The sequence below is a fragment of the Lissotriton vulgaris genome, chromosome 7 (assembly GCF_964263255.1).
Source record: "Lissotriton vulgaris chromosome 7, aLisVul1.2, whole genome shotgun sequence".
Taxonomy (NCBI): domain Eukaryota; kingdom Metazoa; phylum Chordata; class Amphibia; order Caudata; family Salamandridae; genus Lissotriton; species Lissotriton vulgaris.
Genome location: NC_141695.1, coordinates 603,396,479 through 603,414,707, shown reverse-complemented (window position 1 = coordinate 603,414,707; position 18,229 = coordinate 603,396,479). Strand labels below are relative to the sequence as shown.

Below are 18,229 nucleotides of genomic sequence, written 5' to 3'. Positions count from 1 at the left end.
CAGACTTGTCTGTCTGGACAATAGTGTTTAGTAAATGTGTGCAGGGACGCCCACGTGGCTGCCTGACAGATGTCAATGAGTTGGACTCCATGCCCCAAGGCAGTAGTAGCTGCCATAGCCCTGGTGGAGTCGGCATGCAGTCCCACTGGAGCTTCTTTTCTTGCTAGGGAATAGCACATCTTAATGCATAGGACAATCCACCGAGAGATGGTATGTTTTTGCGCCACTCGGCCTTTCTTAGCATCTACATAGTCATTACAGAGTTAATCGTCCACCCGGCAATCCTTTGTGTGGCTGAGATAGAAGACAACGCACATTTGGGGTTCAGACAGTGGAGTCTCTCCTCCTCCTTGGAAGGGTGCGAAGGCGGGAAGACGGTGGGCAAAGTGATGGTCTGTCCTATATGGAGAGAGGTAACCACTTTGGTAAGAAAAGAGGACTTCATTAGAAAGACCACTTTGTCCGGATGAACAGCCAGAAAAGGAGGTTTGGAAGATAGAGCTTGCAGCTCACTCACGCTGCGGGCAGAGGTGAAGGCAACAAGGAAAGCTGTCTTCAGAGTGAGGAGCCGAAAAGGACAGTTGTGAAGAGGCTCGAAGGGAGCACATATTAGATATGTTAAGACCAGGTTCAAGTTCCATTGGGGCATTATGAACGGAGCAGGAGGAAAGAGGTGAGTAATGCCCTTTAGAAATCTGTTTACAATAGGGGACTTGAAAAGAGAAGGTTTTTCAGGAAGGCGAAGAAAGGCGGATATGGCCCAAAGGTAACCTTTGAGAGTGCGCAGGACACTGCTGGGTCAAGGAGAGAATGAATAAGAGTACCTCCAAAGAGAGGCAGAAAGGGGATCCACAGCCTTTGCAGTGCACCATGCCACTAATTTAGTCCATCTACAGGCCTATACCGTTTTAGTGGAGGGACGCCTAGCAGCCAAGCTGACGATACAAACTTCGTGAGGAAAGTCGAAAGCTGTCAACTGTCGCCGCTCAATCTCCACGCAAGAAGGTGGAGGCTGGACAGGTTCGGTGGAGGACCGACCCATGCTGCTGCGACACAAGATCCTCTCGAAGAGGCAGTCTGATCGGAGGATCGATGGCTATGCTCAAGAGCTCGGGGTAGCAGACTCTTCATACCCAGTCCGAGGCCACAAGAATGACTTGGGCCCAGTCGCGCTTGATCTTCTTCAGCACTCTGGGCAGAAGTGGTATAAGCGGAAAGGCATACAGGAGCCCGCAATTCCACTTGCGACGAAAAGCATTGCTGAGCGAGTGCCGCCTTGGAAATTCCAAAGCGCAGAATTGCTGACGTGTGTTCTTTTCTGTGGCGAGCAGATCTAACCAAGGCTCTTCCCACTACTGAAAGAAACCTTGCACCACCTCCAAGTGAAGACGCCATTCGTGATCCATTATGAAACAACAGCTGAGCTCATCCACCCTGGCATTCCCAGAAACTGCCAGCTGTTAAACCACCAGTGATATGCCCTTATGTTCCAGGAATGTCCAAAATGCTTCTTTAGCTGGAATAACGAGTATTTCATTCAATGCTCGGGTACCGCAATGGGAAATTGTGCGGCACCGGCGTACGCAAATTTGTTCATGTACAGATTCGAACTAGACAATATACTACACAATGAAAATTGGACGGATAATCTCATCTTGTACAAACGATACATTGATGATATTTTCATTTTATGGAAGGGATCGGAACAGTCACTACTCCAAGCCATATCACAACTTAACCAAATCAACGACAGGATACAATTTACCCACCAGATACACGCCAATCAATTACCATTTTTGGATGTAATGATCAGCAATGCTCAAGGAAAACTAAATACACGTATGTACACCAAAATTACCGACAGGAATAATCTACTGCACTTTCAGAGTTTTCATCAACATTCTCTAAAAAAACATTTACCGTATTCCCAACTTCTCCGTATCAAGCGAATTTCATCAACCGAAGAAACATTTCAGAAAGATATGAAAATCACTACAGAGAAATTCAGAGAGCGAGGATATCCCCAAGGCATCCTTCAAGAAGCAATGGAAAAGACAAACAAAGTTGATAGAGACACTCTACTAAAAACCAAAGACAGAAGCACAACCCAAGAAAGAATGCTCCACCGAGAGTTACAACATCAAAAGAATTTTATTGAAACATTGGTCGTTACTGTCACTAGAGGAAGACTTTAATGGTATTTTTTCTTTACCACCAAGATTTGCATACCAACGTTCCAAAAACATCAAAGAGTTATTAAACCAACGACAAAGCGCACCTACAGAAACATATAAAGGGACGTTACCTTGCCACAATTGTAGCAATTGCAATGCTATCATTAAAGGAAAAGAGATTCGACACCCCAGCCAAGGAACACCTATAAAATTGAAAGTAAACACGACCTGCGACAGTCGAAATGTTATATATATGATTAAGTGCCCATGTGGCCTAGCATATGTTGGCAAAACGGAAAGAAAAATCAAGACGAGATTAACAGAACATAAGAGTAACATACGAACCAAAAATGCTAAATCCCCCTTGGCAGCCCATTTCAACGCACATAATCACACAGTTAGTCAAGTGAGATTTTTAATTTTGGAACAACCAGCAATTTTACCGGGGAGAAACAAAAGCCAACATTTATTGAGAAGGGAGATATCCTGGATGACCCTCTTGAATACCATTCAGCCGAAGGGACTTAATGATCGAAGTGACTTAAATTGTTTTCTATGACATGTTTGATATTAAACTATAAATACTGTAATCAGTTTTCGATGATAGGCTGTACAAGATTACACATGCACAGTAATTGGTCTGTTTTCTAGACTTGTACAGGATTGTTTTTTGATGAGATGTAATTATTTCCATTACCCATGTACAGAAATGGCCGATTTCGGATAATCACATATCCACTTAATCGTACACATTTAAGAATAGTGAGTTAAATAGTTACTCATTTAGTTTATTTCTGCATCTTTCGCGTTTCACGCGATTTAAGCTATTCTACTTTCCCGATGTTGACATATATAATAGGAATCAACACTCTGTTTCCTTCACTAAAACCGAACGTAGTTATTCACTTTTCGGCATTTATTTCGTTTTCGTGCACCTTTCGCGTTTCACGTGATTCTATCACAGTCTTTTTTCTTATGTTTTTCCCTATGTTGACACCAGAGATGGGAGTCTACCTTCCCTATCCATTAAGACCGAACGTATTTACTTTCCGTCTTTCACGCATAACGTACACTTCCGGGTCACGCTCGGTCGAGGTTATGGCGGCGCTGGACGCTGAATTTTGGTAAGACACGCTATACGTGTTCTATAGACTCCAGGATACCGTTACCGATAAGTTTATGAGGTGACTCATAAGATCCCTGTAATTTTTTACATTTGCAGAATCCGTCCGGGTTCGCTTTATAATACGCTATTACTCAGTGGACATTAGGACACGTTTAAGGTACGGCTCTTACATGTTTTTTTCATATAATGACAGCAGGTCGTGTTTACCCCCGGTTGTTTACTGGTACACTTTGGTATTCCAGATAAAGATTCGTGATTGAGCATCACACACGTTCTTATGAAAGACACAAAAGACCTATCCTAAGGTATTCATTTTGTCATATGTTTTCTACATTTTGGACACCGTACTCGTTTTAACGTACACTTACTATTTTTCTTTTGTTGGAAATTAGTGGATGACATTTATAATGATCTATGTTAATGTTCTTTTGAATGTTTGGTATAATTCTTGTATTCATCCTTACACATGGTTTTTTACTTGGCACCAGCGGGCTATAAGGTTTTACCCTTGGTGAAATGCATATACGGATGAGCTACTCATATGTAATGGTTCTAATAGATTGATGGATATTTCCTTTGTTTGCACAGAATTTCGAGCCCCTGAAGAAGGGCCTAGTGCCCGAAATGCATTGGGCATGTAGATAGAACACTGATATAAACGTTTGGATGTGACTATAACATTACAAAGAAAAGAAACAATTGAAAAATGAAAATATAATCAAAAGGAACTTTGAATAAAACTTTATTTCGTACTAATCAAATTACATCAGCCTTACAATTTTCTTTATTGAGTGCGTTTGGGGACGTTACCCTCATTCAGGATAATGCTACAGTGAGTTCACAGGACCCCAATACTCAGTGGGGCACACCAAACAGCACCTACCTACTTGGATTAACATATTACCTCACTTTTTCAACTAGGAGTGCGATCGTTCCACATTTTCAAAAGGCAAAGAGCCTCTTGACACAGGGTCCATGACCCCACCCGCCCTGTTTGTTGCATTACCACGTGGCGGTGGTGTTGTCTGTGAACACCTGCACTACTCTTACCTTGACAGAAGGAAGGAATGTCTTCAGGGCAAGAAGGATCGCCCAGAGCTCGAAAAAGCTTGATGTGAAGACCAGACTCCGCCAGAGACCCCTGATCTCCGCCTCTCCTAGGTGGCCGCCCCATACCAAGAGTGATGCATCCGTCACTACCATGAACTCTGGTTGTGGAAGGGAGAGGAATCTGCCGCTGACCCAATACTGATTTGAGACCCACCACTGCAATTGACGTGCAGTACCCTCCGAGATCTGGGCGACATCAGAAAGATTCCTGTGATGCTGCGCCCACTATAGCTTCAGGTCCCTCTGCAGAGCCCGCATATGTCACCTGGCATGATCCACCAGCAGGATGCAGAGGCCCATGAGGCCCAGCAGCCTCAGAGTCAATCTCACCGAAATCCGAAATAGAGGCTGAAACATCGGTATTATAGCCCAAATATCGCAGACACACTGCTCGGAGCGAAACGCCTGAAACGCACTGTATCCAGAACTGCTCCGATGAAAGGGAGCTTCTGAGACGGAGTCAAGTGTGACTTCAGCATGTTGATATTGAACCCCAGCGAATGGAGGTCCGACGTAGTCTGGAGGTGGGAGATGAAAGCCTAGGGCGAGCCCACATTCAACAGCCAGTCGTCGAGATAGGGAAAGACTGGAACCCCTGATCTGTGCAGATGAGCTGCGACCACCGCCATCACTTACGTTCACACCCGAGTGGTGCTGTTGAGGCCAAAGGGGAGCAGGGTAAACTGAAAATGCACATGTCCTACCGTGAACCGCAGTTAACGCATGTGGGCTGGCAGGACAGGGATATGGAAATCAATCCATCAGGGAATTGTAAGTGAGCTCCTCACCTGTGAGGGTCTCAAGTCGTTGGGGGTGGGGAAGCAGTGCTGTTCAGCCGAAGACCAGGTCTTGAAATATGCGTCCTGCAAGTCCAACACTACCATATAGTCTCTGGGGTCGAGGGCAGACAGGACTTGAGCCAACCTGAGCATTTAGACCTTCTCCTTCTGAAGGAAGCGGTTGTGGGCCCTGAGGTCTAAGATAGGACGCAGGCCTTTGTCCTTTTTGGGTACCAGTAAGTAGTGGGAGTAGCAACCACAACTTACTACTGGCACTGGGAACTTTTCGATAGCTCCCATGGCTAAGAGAGCTGCAACTTCCTGGTGGAGAAGGGCCAACTGAAGCTCTGACATGCAATGAAAGGCTGGTGGCATCGAGGGAGGGGTACTCTTGAAGGGGAGGGAGTAGCCCCCTGGGACTATCTGCAAAAACACACCCAACATGATGTTCAGCCAGTGGGGAAGGTCGTGGCGAATCCTGCCGCCCACTGGCCTTTGATGGCCCTGAAAGGTCAAACTAGTAGTGTTTGGAGGCTGCTACAGGGGTGTTATGGGTGCACCATCCCACCCGCTGGCCCCCAGACCCGCGTCGGTGGCTCTGGGGGCTGGGAAGCTTGTGTGACCCAGTGGCTAGACTGGGTTGAATGTGGTGGGGTACCCCTTCTGTAGCCACAAAAGGGGCAAAAGGCAGACTGCGTGGAAGTCGCTTCGAGGTCCAAGGACTTGGCGGTAGCCCTAGAATCCTTGAAGTGCTTGAGCGCATAGTCCACCTTGTCACCAAACAGGTGACGGCCATCAAAGGGCATGTCCAGAAGGGTGGAATGGCTATCCCCAGAGGAACCAGATGCCCTCAACCAGGCATAGCGCCTTAAGGCTACTGACGTGGAAACAGATCTGCCCAGAGAGTCACTGGTGTCCAGCCCGCATCTAGTGGTGAGCTTAGCTGCATCTTGACCCTCTGCCACTGCGCGTGTAAGAACGGCCTGGCCTCCTCCGGGCACTGTGGCAGCACTTGCGCAACTGTATCCCACACTGTATGGGTATAACGTCCCAAGAGGCATGCAGTGTTTATCGACCGCAGTGCTAAGCTGGCAGAAGAAAACGTTTTCTTCCCAAGGTTGTCCAACTTCTTGGTATCCCTATCTGGTGGAGCAGTAGGGAATGCACCCTTTGAGGACGAGACTTGGACCACCAAGCTTTCGGGCGTAGGGTGTTGGGAGAGGAAAAGTGGGTTGCCCGGGGCCGGGCGATGGCGTTGGGCAGTCATCCTGTCCACAGGAGCCCCTGTGCTGGGCTTGGAACACGTGCCCAGAAGGACATCGGTGAGGGCTTCATTTAAAGGCACAAGGGGCTTAGAAGAGGCAGCTGCTGGTTGAAGCACCTCTGTCAGGAGGTTAGTCCTGACTGCCACCGTAGGTAGCAACAGGCCCAAGGCCTCAGCCGCCATACGCAACACCACTGCGTGTGAAGCTCCCTTCTCCATAGCCACGATAGGTGGAGAGAGCATGCCAAGGTCTGGGGAGGTATCCAAACAATTTCCATCACCCAGTTCCTCTTGTCAGTCCGGCTCGTCGAGCTGATCAGTCGAAGGGTCCACAGACACCTCCCAGTCCCCCTCACCCTCCTCTGGTAGCCATTAAGGCCTGAAGGGAACACCAGGGATGAACAGAGGCACAAACGTACCTTCCGCCGCTGGTACCGATTTTAAGCGGCGTTGGCCCGGCATTGTGTCCAAGTCAGAGGTGAGGCTGGGGTTGGTGCCGGCCTGGGGCACACACCGGCTCCGCGGGGCATCGTCACTGGAATCGGCGGCAGGGAAGGTACCCGAGGTAGATGGAGTCGATCCAGATCCAGACCTGGATCCTCTGGGGCCCTCTGGCACCGAGGCCAGAGCCGCTGGCATCAAACGCCCAGGGCCCCCAGCTGAGTCCGCGGGGCCTAAAGGCACGCTGGCGGAGTTGTGCTGCTCAAAGATGCCATGAAGTGCTTTGTAAAAAGCTTGCTGCTGGGCAGGGGATGCTCCGGTCCAGGAAAAGGAGGGAACCGCAGAGCCGGACCAGAAGCAGTCTCTGAAGACGGAGCTAGAGAGCCACGATGCTCCGGGTCCCATGAAGCGTCGGCTGACGGACTGGGAGAAGGCAAAGAGCGATGGTGCTTCTTCGCCTTCTTATTGTGCTTTGACTTACCCGAGGAGTGCAAAAACGTTGATGACGAATGGTGATGGTGGCTCCACGATCGGTCCCGAGACCTTCCTCTCGACCGAGACCTTGAATGGCACGGAGCCGACTGCCGGGCCTCCAAGAGCTAACAGGACCGCTCCCGCAAAGACTTCGGATTCATGGCCCGGCAGTTGGAGCACAACTTCGGGTCGAGGTCACGCTCCAGGCACCAGAGGCACACGAGGTTGGGGTCAGTAACCAATAGCAGGCGGTTACAGGCCTCACATGGCTTGAATCAGGTCCGGTGATGTGACATCCCTTGTGCTACCAGGAGTCGATGACTCAAAAAGATGTCGAGAAAAAGTTAGTCAAAAAGTGACTAAGGGGCGAGCTCTCTCCGGATCTGCGCAGGCTGGCGTGGAAAAAGAAACTACTGGCGTTAGCGCGCAGGGGTGGCATCTAAATAGACACCATGACGTCATCTCGGAGATTACGATGCTGACGAAGGACGCGGAGTCGACTGACGCCACCTACCAACGTGTAGGGGTACTGCTTAAGAAAAATCTCCAGATCCAGTCTGACGCCTGGGGGTAATTCTAAAGGTAAGGAATCTATAACTACAGTCTCTTTCAGATCATCCCTGTAACTTTCGCTTTTTTCCGTGAAATACATATACGTATATATCCCTTTGGCAGAGCATGGAGGCTGAAAACCACATGCTCAAGTGAGCAAGAGCACCAACTAAGGGGAAGGGGTGACGAGAGAGAGCCCTCGCAGAGTGCGACAGCACAATGAACATGGATTGTAGACTATTTATTCTTACAAAGAGACGCTCAATGAAGAAGACAAGCCTTCATGTATAACCTTGTGAATAGACCACAAAATGAAAAATATCACATGACTCTACTCCTTCTGTACCTATTATGCTGAGGCCTGCTGATGGGATGGAGTATTGCTCAGTATCCTGAATAGGTGTAATCATGTAATGGGGGATGGGGCCCCTTGCATTCAGTCTTCAGATATGCCCTTATGAAACAGCCTTAGTCTGGAAGCAAAAAAGAATACTCCAGGTGCAGAGAAGCGGTTGTTAAACTACGAGGTTAAATGGCAGACTGAGCATACGGAGCCCTACCAGACAATCAACTAGATAAAAGGAGTCATGCGGGCATGTAGCCTCATAAATACAGTCACTGCTGCAAACACCCTCGTAAAAACCCTGGAAACTGGTAGAACATTGAACTGGAAAACTCATGGAGCCAAATAGAAATGTCAACAAATTCATCCTCGAGATCTAGAGCACACAATCTCCTACCCCAAAATAAAATGGTTAGGGTGAACATTTTCAATGTCACCTTGGGGAGAAAGGGGTGAGAGATCAAGACCCCATTCAAGTCGTCTCACCTATAGACAACACTCAACTTATTCTCTCTATGGGAACAAATATCGGTACCACCCAACACGCTTTTAAAACTGTCTCGTACAGTTGGGTGACTGGAAAAATAAGAGCAGATTGAAATGCAATTCAGATAAGACTGAAATCTTGCATTTCGGTCCAGACCAAGAAAGATTGGGGCAACAACTGGTGGCCCACAGAGTTATGCGACCCTCCTAAGCCATTCTCTAGCCCAAACAACTGTGGGTTACATTTGAGAGCGAACTTCCTTTCTGCCCCAAAATTATTTCTGCAGCCAGCACCTGTTTTTACCTTCTTATGTTGTTAAGGAAAGCACTTGATCTTCTTAATAATGAGACCCGGAGAATCATACTCAATGCCCCAATTGCATCAAAGATGGACTTGGCCAATGTGCTATACCTAGGATTTCCTAAATATTTGATCAACCGTTTACAGACAGCCCAGAATGCTGTGGCCCTTCGATCTTGAACATATGATGCAGAATGCCTATATCTGCACACCTTAAAGGTGTAATTATCTGCAAGTAAAAAAATACATACACTTTTTAAAGATCTGGTTTTGGCTCCCAGAGCATATTATGATACGGGACCTAAATAGATATGTACCTCAAGATCGCTGAGGTCATCTGGGGATCATCTTTTTAAGATGCCTAGAATCAAATTTGTTAAAAAGAGGAGGTCGCTCTTTCACCTATTTGGCAACTAAGGGATGGAACAATCTGCCGTTAGGCAGTTGGAAATGTGGCTGCTCAGTGGAAACTAGCCTTGACTTACTCTTTGGGCCGTGGTACCTTGCATTTCTAGCACCTGGAAGTCTTTGGGTAGCTGTGGGCTTTACCAGCGTGATCATTCATTCATTCATTCAATGGTGGGGGGGTTTTCTCCTTCTCTTTCTACTGGCAACATGTCTGTACAGATCTACTGTATAATCTCATTCAAGGTAATGCGCGTCATAATCCCCATGCACAGAAATTCCTCTGATGCTGAGTGGAAAGAGGAAACGGGATAAGGAGGAATCAGTGACATGTGAAGTTATTAACCTGGTCTGACAACAAAAGCAATCAAGGGTTTTCAGAAACTGCCTCCCACGCCTCACCAATTCACCTGTCGCCCGACTAGTGTTCCTTCATTACCAGAAGGGTGTGTTCATTTTGCTTCCTGTACTCGGCACTGTGTGTGGAGGTTAATCTGAGGCCTGAGCATGGCAGCACCATCTATTAGTGATAACACAATAACTGTCCGGCGATTATATTTTTATTTTGTTGCTTTACAGCCTAGATCTAAAAAAGATTAATTTTCATGTATTTACAAATCGTATACCCCAACTTTCAAATGAAAAATATTCCAGAAAGTTTTACCAAATAAAGAAATAAAAATACTGACATTTCTTTGCTGGATAAGTGTTCACTCAATTGTAAAAGCAATCCTAAATTAGCTCAGGTATAACCCAACTTCACATTAAACGTTAAATTAATCTGCCAGAGATGGGTACTCTCAACCATGAGCACCAAGGAGTTTTCAAACTAACTCCAAAGAGGCACAAATCAGGGAATAGGCATAATATAATCTCCACTACCTTGAATATCCCTTGAGATGATTAATAACAAATGGAAGGTGTATAGCACCCCGAGATACTGTTCTAGTGCAGGTCGTCTACGCAACCTAAAATAGGGAGTGAGGAAACTGATCAGAGTCTACTAAAAACCAAGTTGTGAATCATGTTTGAAGTATGAAAGTAAACACCTGGAAGATTCATTCTGTATTCATATGTCAAGAACATTTTGTAGCCTGGCAGTGCGAAAATGAAACATTTTGACCTACATGCAAAGTTATATGTTTGGAACCATTCTAATGCAGTACTTCAAACATCAAGGCTACTGAGAAGATGTAGAATCTGCAACTTCAAACATGAATCTCTGATACACTTTGTTGCTGTCCCGATATGCTTCAGCCCCGTCAGAACCTTTTAAAACAAACATGGCTGCGTAGCAGGGTCCGGACAGTAAAAGAAGCTGTTTCTGTACTCTTTTCCTGCACTCTACCGCCAGACTTGGCCAGGTTTGGGAGATACATGGCTGAGCTCCGACTTAGGCTTATGGAAGAAGAGGGTCCGGGCAACACGAAAGTCAATCTGGTTTATTAAATAATTTGTCTCCAGTAACCACCTGGTGAAGATGTCATTTTAACTATTAAATCTTAGAACTCGTATAAAATTTTGCAAAACTGTTGAACAAAAAATCGCTTGTCGTTTTACTAATGTATATATTCATCCTTTTACTATGTTTTGATAGTGCTGTATGTAAATGCTTTTTTTATGAATACTTTTTTAAACTGGTTGTTCGAACTTTCTTTTTAATTGTATGTAAGTTGTACTGCAAATGGTTTTAAGTAACTGTGCAATATAAATAAATAAATTCAATTCAGAAAAAAAGGCTACTGAGAAACAAGGTAGCATAAGCATCTTTTGTAAGCGATGTATCTCAAGGGCAGGAATTAGGGCAATTGTTGGGAACGAAGCGAATATGAACATGCCGGAGTACAGAAATGTCCTTGAAGAAAACCTGCTGCTCTCTGCAACAAAGCTCACCTACCAGGATGACAATGACCTGAAGCACACAGCCAAAGTTACAATGGAGTAAGTTAGGAAATAGAGGTAATGTCATTGAGGAGCCTAGCCAAAACCCTGAACTGAATCGAACAGAGAATGTGTGTCATGACTTAAAGACTGTTGTCCATCATGTTCTTCAAGGAACCAGACAGTGTGTAAACAGTTCTGCAACAAAGAATGCCAAATATTACCCAATCTAGGTGTGCAAAGCTATTGCAGTTTTTCAAGACTTCCTCGAAGAGACTAAACTTTTTAATTGCCGACAACAGTGCCCCCACCAAGGAATTACTCCGGGGAGAAACATATACAATTATGAAATTTCTGCTTTGCATTTTTAAATATATATTTTATCCACAGCAAAACAATTAACAGTGTGGGTAAGATGTGTAGGAAGTAAAAAATCCTTGACCAGTTTGGACTGGATTGTCCAGGCTCTTCTAGCTGCACCAGAGCTGGTGGTAACAGGATAAAGGGCAAGATGTACTTACCCAGACAAGAGGAAGAATTAGCAATTTAGAGAATGCAAAACTTGGTTTCTGGTCCTCTCGAGTCAGTAACATTTATTTCATTAGAATTAAAGGGGACTTTGCAATGAACAGTGAGCAATATTTGTGAGAGGCAGGTCCTTGCAGATTGCCGATTCCCTGAAGGGAGTGGGACACATCCTGGGTCCTGAAAAACCTTGATGCTGTGACTGGCCCAAAGAATGGGAGCTGAACTGACTGGCTTGGTGAGAAGCCAACCACTGCCTTCTAGAAAACTTGCAAAAGCACAGTCAACCAAAAATATCTCTGCACGTTTCCTCAACAGACCAGCTGCAAATGACCACAGGATCCTTGTAATGCTACAAGCCACAGTCATCCAAGCAACTCAATTTCATTGTTTGGGTCATGTACCTGCTTTTAGTTTTAGTTTTGTGAGTCGGCGCCATCCGCCACCCATATAATGGCAGTTCTGTCTCCTTCAAGCCCCAGATGTATATGATGATCTTTTCTCTTCACCCCTGCACTGTTTCTTCTCTGTGAATTCATAAACATATGAAACAACATTCTAGCACCAATGGTCCAAGAAATATTTCTATTGGAAGTGAGAGTTAGACTTTTACCCTAAAATCCAATTTCCTGTATAGTCTGATGAAGTCTTAAACCCAGAGGACACCCCATTCACAATGGGAGGGCCCATTAATTATGGCAAAATTTTTGTTATTAGGCCCCTGAAGTTTAGTATCTCCAGTCAGCACAGAAGGTAGTGGTCCATAGATAGATCTGCCATCATTGCACTAACTGGGATATCAGATGGATCCTTTATAGGTTTATGCTTGGGATCTCTAGTCACTCTCCTGGAACTGGACTCAGACTATGGCATCCTAAATTTGTTTTACTTGTGTATGACCCTTTTAACATGGTATATTCTTGGTCAAAAATAATTTAGAACAAAAAAAGAAAAGGTGCTGGATGTGGTGGATGCAATGTTTGAAAAGATAAAAATCGCAGCCACTAGCAATCATTTGGCCACATTCCTGTCATCAATCTTTTTACTGACTATGCCACTACAGACCGGCCTTATGGAATTAAGACAGTCCTACTGCAATATAAACAGTATAATCTGAATTGCCAGGTAATACTCCCTTTGAACTTTTAATACTAGCAACCGAGATCAGTTTTGATCTTGTTGGACTTCATCAATAAGGTGCTGTGGCACAGCAAGAATGGGACATAAGTCGCACTTTGGGCATCACACTGGTAAAACAAAGGTGAAAAGTAGAACACTTGAGAAGTCTCCACCACTGGCAATCACTTCGTTGCATTCCCATCCATAATTTTTTGTCCTTAATTGGTTTATTTCTTCACTATACCCGGTGAACAGAACTATGGGATCTCCATCAGCTCTCCTGGAACTGAACAGTGAAGATGTTGGCATCTAGCAACATTTGTGCAAAAATGAAAAACATAAGGGAACGGGTGTAGGAAGGTGGATATCTGACTATGGTTACCCCCAACTTTTTGCCTGGTGTTTTTGCTGGTTTTCCGACTTAGTTGACCTGGGACCCTGCTATTCAGGGCCCCAGGCCTACTGCTCTCTCTGTAAAATGGATTCCATGTACCTTAGGTGCATATCTAATTGGATACTGAGTCACCTTATCAGTCCCTGTAGAGCATACCTTAGGTATCCAGGGCATAGGTGTACCCAGGGCCTACCAGGGGCTGCAGCATGTATTATGCCACCCCTGGCTGGCCATCCAAATCTGACACAACTGGCTGCACGACAGCTGGGGCAAAGTGGTGTAATCACCCTTTGCTTTAAATATAGTATCTCTATATCTAACCCTAAAATGGACACATATATTCCTATCAGTCACTCCTATGGCAGGCCTTATCAATCCTGAAGGCAGAGTGCTTGGAATTATGTGAGATGGTGCTCTGGCATGAGCTGAGCCCGTCTGCAGCTTGCGGAACCAAGTCCTAATAGCTGTTCCATGATAACGCGTACCATATACTCTTAAGTGCATTATAATCCTCGCGGTTATTTGCTATCTTTGGTATCGCTTTATCAAAACATGTCGAGTAAGGTGCCATACGAATTGGAATACTAACCCCTCGCCAATTCTGGAGATAGGGTTAGCATTCCACCCTTCTAGAGGGACACGACATGTATATAACTGTGAACTCCGGTTAAAGCTAACTCGAGCCTCAGCATCACAAAATGGATGCTGCCACCACAGACACAAGTCTGACCTCCTGCTGCTGGGAGTCCTTCCAGCGAGGAGAGCTTGGACAAAGGGTTTCCTGTCAGGGGCAGTGCTAGCACCATCCCAGACAGGGTTTTGTGTATCCCAGGTAGGCAGGGCTGAGAGGAAGGTGACTGCAAGTGGCACCCCGGTGCTCACTGTGCATATGCCGGCTTGAACCAGTTCCAGGGGCACACCAGCCCCTGAGCTGGGGAAAGTCCGGACAAGGGAGAGGGGTGTAACCACCCCCCTTCCTGGTCCCACCCATGGGCAGGACCTAGTCGCGTGCATGCCCCTTTTTTTAGAATAAAGGTAGGAGCAGGCCCCCTTCCCAAATTAGATAATTCTGAATCTTGACTACTTTCCACGAAAGGACTCTTGACCATTTCTGAAGACTCTCCCTTGTGGCTAAGGAGTAGCCACCCTGCACCCGCAGGCACCATCTAAGCATCGCGGTTTGCTGTAAGTCCATCCTCCGGATCAAGACTGCCCAGCTCGACGAGACCCGGATTCCCTGGCATCTCTGACCTCTACCTGCATCATCAGCCCAGCTGAGATTCGTGGGTGTGACGAGACCGGAAGGGACCGGCCATCTTCAAAACTGCACGACGCTTAACCAGCACGACCGCCGAGGGATCCTCGAGTGAGTGCTTTGGGGTTTGAGAAGCCCCAACCCTGAGCAGCTCCAGCACCGAAGACCAGCCCCCCAGCATCCACGAGATCTGCGTGGGGCCCTTCTGCTCTTTGCTGCTCACCGCGTTGTCCGGTCACTTGCCTGCTGGCTAGTGGCCCTCCTGACGACGAACCACGATGATTACACCGCTGGTCTGGTTGCTCCAGACTGGCCTTGCTCCCTTCCAAGAGAGGAGCACCCCGGACCCTCCTGGTCCACTCCAAACGCCATCTTGACTCCACCGCGGGGGCTTGACTTTGCCAATGTTTGTTGCCCCAATCCTGGGTCCAGCATCGCCGACAGCAGACACCTTCGTGGGACAGCTCGCACCTCCAGCCTGGTCGCCGACAACACCTCCTGGTCCGAGGGACAGCAGAGTCCAGCGTCGCCCACTCACCTGGTCGAGGTGACTTCATCCGGTGCCATCCTGGTGCCCACCGAATCACTGGCTAGTGATTAAGAACTGAGTCCCCTCTGCTTTCAGGTCGTCTCCATCAACGATCCAGGCTTGGATCCCTCCGAATATCTTCACTGGTCGCCTGCCAGCAACTTCTTCTTTCAGGCTCTATAGACTTCAACGAAGATTCCCGACGTCTTTTGAACCCTATGCAGCCGCAGCCCCTGGGCTAGGTAACCTGAGCATTTCGGTGCTCCAACGTAGGTTCACTATCTAAGTGTCCAGATCCTTTGTCGTTTTCAGTCTATCTAGTCGGATTCGTCCGATAACAGTAACTTTGTGAATACTAGCATCCATAGACTTTGTCCCGCATCCCGCGTGAGAGTGCACACTCTGCACCCGATCTCCCTAGGCCTCCTGCTCCTAACCTGAAGGTTCAGTAGTGCAGTCCTAGCGATCCTGAAGCCTCTGGATCTTGTTACTTACCTGCTAGTATTTCGCATTCCACTTTTAGTGTATATGGTTTTTCGTGCCCCTCGGGCATTTGTGTAAATTGTGCGACTTAAAGTATTTTCGTAAGAGTTTTGTTGTGTGCTTAGCTCCCTGACTCATAAAGAGATCAGGGTAGACTTGTTATAAATAAATATCCTTTTATTTTCATAACAACTTGTGTGGTGTCCTTTCACTTGGTGTTCAAGGGGTATATGTGATGGTATAACAGCTGGCTTAACACGCCCTCTAGAGTTTAGCCTAAAGACTGCTCTTGTCCATGCTACTAGGATAGCTGGTCTATAAGGTTGACTTACAACCAATCATCAATAAGGGTTGTTTGGAATGATACAAAGTGATCACTAGAATAGTGAGCACTATATATCAGGCCAACTTCTCACAACGGGCATCTATGCAGCCATGATCTGAAATGACACTCCTGGGTCCATCAAGAGTGTCCAAACAGTGCTCATTATAAGGAGGGAGCTGAAAACAGGCTTCTTTTAAGAAACACAACGCATAAACAGTCCACTTCCCCTACAGACTAGCATTCTCGCCAATCAGTTGTTGATTAGGTCTTTGATCACTGACTTTTGGCTAGGCCTGCACTAGACAAATACCACATGCATGCTTCCATTTCATTTACATAGGTGAGGCTCTCATTTGGGTGGTGGATTGTTGGAACAAAAGGAATTTTGACCATGTTTAACCCCTTCGCTGCTGGCCCGTTTCCGCCGCTGTGCGGTAAACAAAAGAACAGGGGCGGGCCATGACGAACCCCAGCCGTCATCAGCACACGAGCACCGTAGTGTATGACGGCTGGGGTTCGTCATCAGCATACAAGGGGTTAACTGGAAAGTCTATTGACATTAAAACTACAGGCCATCTTCAAACATAGGAACGAAGCAAGCCAAGCTGGCTTTAGATGAGATAAAAATTAGGAACTGGGTCTGTAAGCCTTGATTGATGAGCAACACCAGCATCCGTTTGCCCTCTCTGTGGAGTTCAACACTGCAGACCATGGAATTCTGCTGTGTTCCCTGGAAGAGGTTTGGAATGAAAAGAGAGCTTTAGAGTGTATTTCTTCTTTTTTGTCGGATTGTTGCAGTTTCTGCACTTTTGAGACTGTTTTCACCTCCGGGACATTACCTGCTGATATTTTGGTTTTCACCATTGTAGTGACCAATATTTTTGGTAGATAATCGGTCCGATTATGACCGTTGCCCACCACAATCTCAACATATTTTAGTCTAATATAGTGAAATTTAGGCCTGTTCTGACTTTACCTTGTTTTATGGCAGTGCTGACTATTGCCTTTGACATGCTTTCATGTTATCTTGCTTTGCAGTTCATATCATCACATAAACATAGTGATGTGTAGACCTGAAGCTTCAAAGAAGGGTTTGATTATGTCTCTTTCTGTTTCTGACTTCATCTTGCTTAATGGCAGGGCTTGCCTATTGGCTTAGGCATGATCTTATGCCTTCTTGCATACTAATTTTGGCTCTTTGCAGGAGTAGTGGCCTATGCTTGAGCAACTCCATCTTCTGAGCTGTCGCCATCTTCTGAGCCTTTCTAGGTGAGAGGCTATGTTTCTTTTTCTACTTGTTGTTCACCCTTCTTAAACTGGAGAGGACCGGTTCTTGTGAGAGGAATGTGCTCATTCTATTCTGTAGTCATAACAGACGCCTGATCAACCTAAGCTATGACCTTGGTACGAAGTGGTACAGGAATCTGATGGGAAAGGAGGCGAGGCTTGCTGGAAGCTTCGACCGACATTTCCACTTTGTACTAAAGGAGGTGTCTGAGCTCTGATCTCTGTTAGTCTGTTAGATCGATCTCTGGCAGTCCATCACGGGTGGTGATCTTTCACGTTGCAGACGTGCAGCTGTGACCGTGAAGCAGGAGATCCTGATTAGGCTGGAGAGACGGGCCCCCTCCAGCGAAGTGGAAGCAAGATGTGTAGAAACTTGGTGAAATGTTCCACTAATTCTTATATTCCAACTGTCTATGCTTAACTATCCCTTTTATTTTCAGGTTCTGTACATTTATATACATATAAGTTTTATATGTGTCTTACTAATTGCATTTAGCAATTGCTTAGGTGTTATTGTGATGAAGGTCTATTGTGACATTAGTTATTTCTTTCTTGTGTCATTCTATCATTGTGTAATAAAGAGCCCCCAAAGTGTATTATTATTTGTTTGTGTTTTTTGTGAGGGAAGGTCGGGCCCATTTTTACCAAGTGCCTACAGAAGGATGGGTAAGTTCCCTTCTAATGGGTAGTTGTTGATACAGGAGGGAAATAGGCTCCCAGCAAGGAAGTATAACTTCTAATTATTCTATCCAATACATTGCTAGGAGAAGCATGCGCTGCGTACCCTCTCGGATGGGGAGGTGTTGTGACTTGTTATTTGCGAGCTCCTCGGCAATGGTCTTATATCTTTAGTTTGTTGTTGTTAGTGTTTATTCCTTTCCTAGGTAAGTATTGTGGTGTCTTTCTGGATCCTGAGAAAGGATGTGGTAAGTAATGGCCTGGTGACTGACAAAAGCACCAAAATATACGGAAAAGC

At 46.1% G+C, this 18,229-nt stretch overlaps 1 protein-coding gene across 4 annotated transcripts in view; it reads right to left on the bottom strand.

Moving 5' to 3' along the window:
- UNC13D (unc-13 homolog D) overlaps positions 1-18,229 on the bottom strand; it is a 707,512-nt gene that overhangs the window by 228,197 nt on the left and 461,086 nt on the right. The gene's annotated exons all lie outside the window — the stretch shown is intronic.